The following is a 6,000-nucleotide window of genomic DNA, read 5'->3' as shown; positions in this document are numbered from 1 at the left end:
GTTGTGTTACAATATCACCACTATGGTTTTCCTCTGTAGTCAGTCATGTTGTATTACAATGTCACCACTATGGTTTTCCTCTGTAGTCAGTCATGTTGTATTACAATGTCACCACTATGGTTTTGTTCTGTAGTCAGTCATGTTGTATTACAATGTCACCACTATGGTTTTCCTCTGTAGTCAGTCTTGTTATATTACAATATCACCACTATGGTTTTGTTCTGCAGTTAGTCACGTTGTATTACATCTATCGACAACTTTTTAATTAAAGCTCCAAATTACAACTTCTGCCAAAACTTCCTGAGTTGCTCTCATCCTGCCAACAAGTAAAGAAGATGATTGACAGGAGCGATGGCCAATCACAGAGCGGCGCATTACTGGGACATGCAGGCTTGTAGTAGCTGCACATGCGTGTTGGGGGCGATGTGCTGTCCGGGACAGCGGTGTGAGCGGAAAGTGATACAGTGCAGCAAGTGGTGCGGTGTCCATTGTGTGCGCCCTCTCCGCGGATACTGGATCTCCCGGCCGGCGGCCAGAAAGCTGCTACCGTAAAACATGTGTCGCCTTGTGTTGTGAGGAACGCAGCCCGGAGCCCTGCCGAGCAATGCCAGGCTCACTGGTCACACTTGTTGCTGGATAAGCAGGAGGTAAGCGGCCCCGGGGCTGTGGGGGATGGTGGTCTGTGTAGTGTCTGCTGGGATGCGGTATTAGAGATGTGTGACCCGGCTGTTAACTTTATACATGTCTCAGAGGTCACCTGGACCATCACATGCCGCTCCACTTAACCATTGCCGTGCCTGGCAGCTGTAATGTCAACTGCTCGGAGGTCTGTGAGAGTCACGCTGTGCATGGTACAACGTTAAGCTGCAATACTTTCTGGGTCTTTTAGAAAAGAGTATAAGATACTTGCATAACTAGCAATTCCATATGATATTCTTAATGTTACTATTGCTTGCTTTACAAGGAACACTTTTATGGCCACTTGTGACGGACTACAGGCTGTCCAGGCAGTCTTCATCAGATTCACAGGGAGAAAATGCAGGCAGTTTTATGAGGTAATTGTGGAGGTTGCTCAACAGTGAAAACTCACAAAACTGATTAGTTTCCCCGTTGTGCTTCGGTATGGCCAGACTCTTGGTAATGTTCCTATATAGACATCCTACATTGTTCGCTCCACATAGTAGTCATTCTTCACCTCTGACTATGAGCGTAGAAATTCTGCACAAGCAGGATGCCTGGCACTTTACCAACTCAGTCCCCAAACCACAGCGCTTATGGGTCATGTCGTCTTTTGCCAGGTCTAGGCTGGGAGAACGAGAGGAAATAGCATTGAGTCTCCGGGTTCATATAATCGCAGCCGTCCGCACGGTCATTCTGGCTGCCGCCATGGCGAATGTGCATGATCAGTTTCCTAAGAAGGAGGAAGTTGTGTCTGCATCACTTTCTTATCCTAAAATCCGCTTCTCCATCTTGCTATGGTGACTTTTCATGTTCTAAAGTTAACCATACTCTAGAGATTGGGAAATATATCCGCACTACTTATTCCTATATTGCTACAAAATGTGCCATTTACCGTTCAGGGGTCTGGGAAAGCCGGCTGCCTACAGAGCTGTCAGGGTAACACGTGTTGGGAGCCAGAATCCTTTCTGCTGAATCCCGGAAGCAATGCTACAGCCATATAGGTGGTCATGACCGGTTCTAGCTAACAAATGGCGGACTAGAATTCGTAGTAACTTATTTTGCTTGTCAGATTCTTACCCTTTATTCCTCTGATGTGTCAGCTAGTTCCAATAGCAATCTGTGACCGAGATATTAGTAGTGTTTTTGCAGCTATTCTATTGTAATCCTAGCGTGACCTACTTATTGGGACGTATTTGCAGTCACTACACAATTTGTTTGTGGTATCAGTTGTAAGATCTAAAGAAAAACACACTCAAATACTTGGCCTCCGGCTACAGTTTAGGTTTTAATGTTGTTTTTTTCTGTCGGAGGAGTACAATGTCACCACACAGGATGTCAATCATGCGGCTCACTATTGTTTTTGGGTTTCATTTTAAATTCATTAAAACAACAGGGTGTCCATAGGTGTTTGACTCTGGAATACGACATCTTCAGCAGCAGATTAGTCTAAAGAGGATCCCTAAGAAAGTCACGTGTGACAGATTGTTGCAGAAATCCACGCGCATGCTGCAGAAACAACCTCGTTCAGGGGTATGGAACAAATTTTCAGTTACAGAAATCTCTGAAAAATATCTTCTGCGTGTAAACTTACCCTTAAAGCGCTACTTCATGCTATGATTTGGGGAGGCCTGCACCTGGCATGGGTAAGGGTCTGGGCACGAGTGCATGAGGCACGTTTGCGAATAATGGGGTCTCCTTGAGCGGTATACCAGTGTGTGGTATTGTCATTTTCTCAAGGACAGTCCACGCCGTTTGGGAATATGGCACTGGCACATTTGTATACACCTAATAAAGCACATTTTGAGCTCAACGTTATTCTTCGCTCACTGCAAAGCAGGCCGTGCACCTGAAAGTTGGTTTGTTTCATCAGAGTCCAATAGAGAGGGCACCCCTCCCATTGTTGGTTTATGCCACGCTACCCTAATTGCAGTAAGGGTAGGTCTAGCACTGGTTGTTCCTTGTTGGAGAGAAGGGTAGTCATCCATTTAAAGGAGAGTCCCAACCTAAATTAAACGTTCCAATGTGTTCCATATGTCAGTCTCTTATCTGTTATTTTTCTTGCCACTACTATCACTATATATCACACTGGGGCAGTTGCATAGCTACAGTGTGAATCTGGCTTCGGTGACAAACGTTTTCAACTTGAGTCAATGGGGTGTCACTCACACAGGCACCAGAACTTCCTGTTTGATGAAGAGGATGGCCTGCCCATCCTTTTACCAGGTGTACTGTACAAACGGTAGCAATAAAAAAAAAATTGCTGGAGTGTCTCTTTAAATGTGTTGTATTCTATAGTGGTTTATGCAGCGATTATTCGTAATCGTGGCTAATCCACAGCATATTTATAATAAATGCAATGATTTTTACATTATTACAAAAATTGCGGCAAAAAAGACTCATGTAAAGTTACCCTTACAGATGATTCGACAGGCTCCTGTCACACAGTTGGCTCTCATTTACACGAGCAAATAATTGTTGTTGGTACAAATAATATTTTTTTGGTTTATAAAAATATTTGTTGGTGGTTCTGACCTTGTCGTATGTAAATATTAATCGCTTGATAGCTGACGTCACGTTGTTAAAAAGGGGACTAAACGATAACTTTTTAATGATTTTTTGAGACAATAGTGCGTGTAAATACTCTGTAATCGTTTATTGACCGCTTCCGGCAATCTTTTTGATGATTGTGTAAATGGCCCGCTATAACGGAGAAGATCACAGTTTAGCCTCCCTGACTATGCTTGTAATCCTCTTATTTTATATAGGAGAATATGGAGGGAAGGATAATCTCACTGTCCTCCAAGCTGGCAGAGATGGTACTGACTCTAGCTGCCCGTGTGATACTGGGCTGGAGCATCATTGGATTGATAGCATAGCGCAGAGGAAGAGGACGTCTAAAATTCAAGCAGAGATGAGACCAACCTGCAGGGAAATGAGCACCATATGCATAAAAGTGCAGAATCAGCTAGACATCAGGCGGGGGGTGCTATGATGGAAAGTTGTGTGTCTGCTGGAGGTCCTTTTTAAGAGGATCATCAACTAAATGAATTGTTTGTCCGTCGTCTATCGTGCCCAGCACCCCCATAAATATGTACACTTGAATCTGATTGGGTGGTGCTTGTCTCCTGAAGCAACATAAAGGTTATTATGTCACTTGTGTGATGGTTCTTTCTCTTGACTGCAGAGTCATTGATAAGCTGCCCATACACCTTAGATAAATGTTGTTGGATCCAACCGACTCAACGGGGATAGCAAAGAACGGGCATTCTGGAATTCTCAGATATCTGGTGGCTATCTTATGTGTATATTCAGCTTTAGACCTGAGTTTATAGGCGGGATCTGATGACACACATTTCATGTCCTTATCCAGCTTTAGACCACTCTTCAATTTTGTTTATCTGAGGCTGCCTAAGCCTGGTCAACCACTCTATGGGCCGGGACGGCTGGGCGGCCTATGTGGTAAGAATGTATCTAAGTGTATAGGAATTTGTAGGTCTAGATTAGCATTTTAGTGTAAGCGGGCATATATAATGATAGCGTTGGCATCCCACATGTCACCTCTTTAGAGTTAATCCAGTTTAGTATTAGGTTGTTGTTGTCACATCAGTAACTTTTGTTTGGGTCTCTGTTGTTAGATCTCATGTGCAGAATGCCCTTAGCATTGGTCATGAAACCAATGACCTTTAAACTGTGGAGAATAATTAATCTACCTTGTGTGGTTAAGCTTTCCCAGGGTCTCTGAAGTAAAGCTGGATTGTTAAAGATCAGCCTTGTTGACTTTTGGCAGTTTCTCAACTTTCCCCTCCCAGTCAGCCTTGTGCTTTTCTCTGGTGCTAGAAGAGTTAAACCTGTTAATTCTGGGCTTTGTAACACCCACAATTTCATAATGACTCCTCGCACCTTTTCAATTATGTGAATTTGATCCTTTGGAATAGCAGCATAATGATGGTCACACTGATCTGCTATGTCACTAATAACTAGGAGGGCGAGTTCACTGACTGCGAGAGCGGCGGCACTTTTACATGATGTTCAGCGTCCGAGAAAATAAAGACTTTATGGCACGAAGACACATGGCGTGTTCAGGGCGGATACGCGGAGTCAAGCTGCGCAGCGTATCTGCCCTGAACACCGCAGGGAATGCCGTCTGGAAAATTGCACCACTTTGTGGTCCGTTTTTCCGGCGGGGGATTTCTGCTGCGCGTAGTCTGGCCTCCTGTGATGACGTTGCAGGCCATGTGACCGCTGCAGCCTGTGATTGGATTGAAACGTTTTCCCAGGAGGCCGGACTGGAGAGGAAGCAGGGAACTCTGGGTAAGTATAACTTTTTTTTTTCTTGAGATTTTTGCAGCGGATTTGCTGCGATTACGCCGCAAATGTTGCAACACACACTACTTTGTTGCTGGTTCAAGCATCCCATTGAAGGCAATGGGGATAACCTGCAACAGAAGATCTGCGATTCCAAAGCATTACTTGACATGCGGCTTAAGGGTATGTTCACACGAGGTCATTACGTCCGTAATTGACGGACGTATTTCGGCCGCAAGTACCGGACCGAACACAGTGCAGGGAGCCGGGCTCCTAGCATCATAGTTATGTACGACACTAGGAGTCCCTGCCTCGCTGCAGGACAACTGTCCCGTACTGAAAACATGATTACAGTACGGGACGGTTGTCCGGCAGCGAGGCAGGGACTCCTAGCGTCGTACATAAGTATGATGCTAGGAGCCCGGCTCCCTGCACTGTGTTCGGTTCGGTACTTGCGGCCGAAATACGTCTGTCAATTACGAACGTAATGACCTCGTGTGAACATACCCTAAGAAACCGCACCACAGGTAAACTTATTTTTTTCCGGCTGCTTTTTTCCCGCTATGTGGGGATGAGATTTGTTGAAAAATCACCCACACTGCTTCTACTGTACTACGCTGCGGACTTTCCGCAATGAAATCGTTGTGGAAAATACGCAGTGTTTACGCCTAAGGCTAGATTTACATGAGCGTATGAAGCCTCGTACGTGAAAAACTGCAGTTTTTCACGTCTGCGGTGCATCCGTGCTGCACCCCTGAGGCATGTTTTATTTTTTTAACGGATCCCTTCACGCAATCCGTTAAAACACCGGCCGTGTGAACAGCCCCATTGAGTTACATAGGTCCGTGTGACTGCAGTTGTTTTAACGGCCATCACGTGGGCGTAATCAACGTTCGTGTGAATGAGGCCTAAGTGTAAGTCCACACGGGTCTGAGTTACTGCAGAAAACCACAAAGAAAACTGAAGCCAAATTTCGCTGGGAATTCCGATTAAAAATCCTACACCAACTTCTTT

General features: G+C 45.0%; 1 protein-coding gene across 6 annotated transcripts in view; it reads left to right on the top strand.

The window, feature by feature from the left end:
• The first annotated feature begins 432 nt into the window (after positions 1 to 432).
• Positions 433 to 6,000, top strand: part of AKAP13 (A-kinase anchoring protein 13) — a 246,255-nt gene continuing 240,687 nt past the window's right edge. For 5 of the 6 annotated variants that reach the window (XM_075858212.1, XM_075858211.1, XM_075858213.1 and 2 more), the window contains exon 1: positions 433 to 647. The gene's annotated coding sequence lies outside the window, so the exon portion shown is untranslated. Of the gene's footprint in view, positions 648 to 964; positions 1,056 to 6,000 lie in introns of all 6 variants that reach the window. The other variant, XM_075858208.1, reaches the window with a different exon arrangement.

This window comes from Rhinoderma darwinii, chromosome 3 (genome assembly GCF_050947455.1).
Source record: "Rhinoderma darwinii isolate aRhiDar2 chromosome 3, aRhiDar2.hap1, whole genome shotgun sequence".
Taxonomy (NCBI): Eukaryota; Metazoa; Chordata; class Amphibia; order Anura; family Rhinodermatidae; genus Rhinoderma; species Rhinoderma darwinii.
This window is presented reverse-complemented; position numbering and strand designations above follow the sequence as displayed.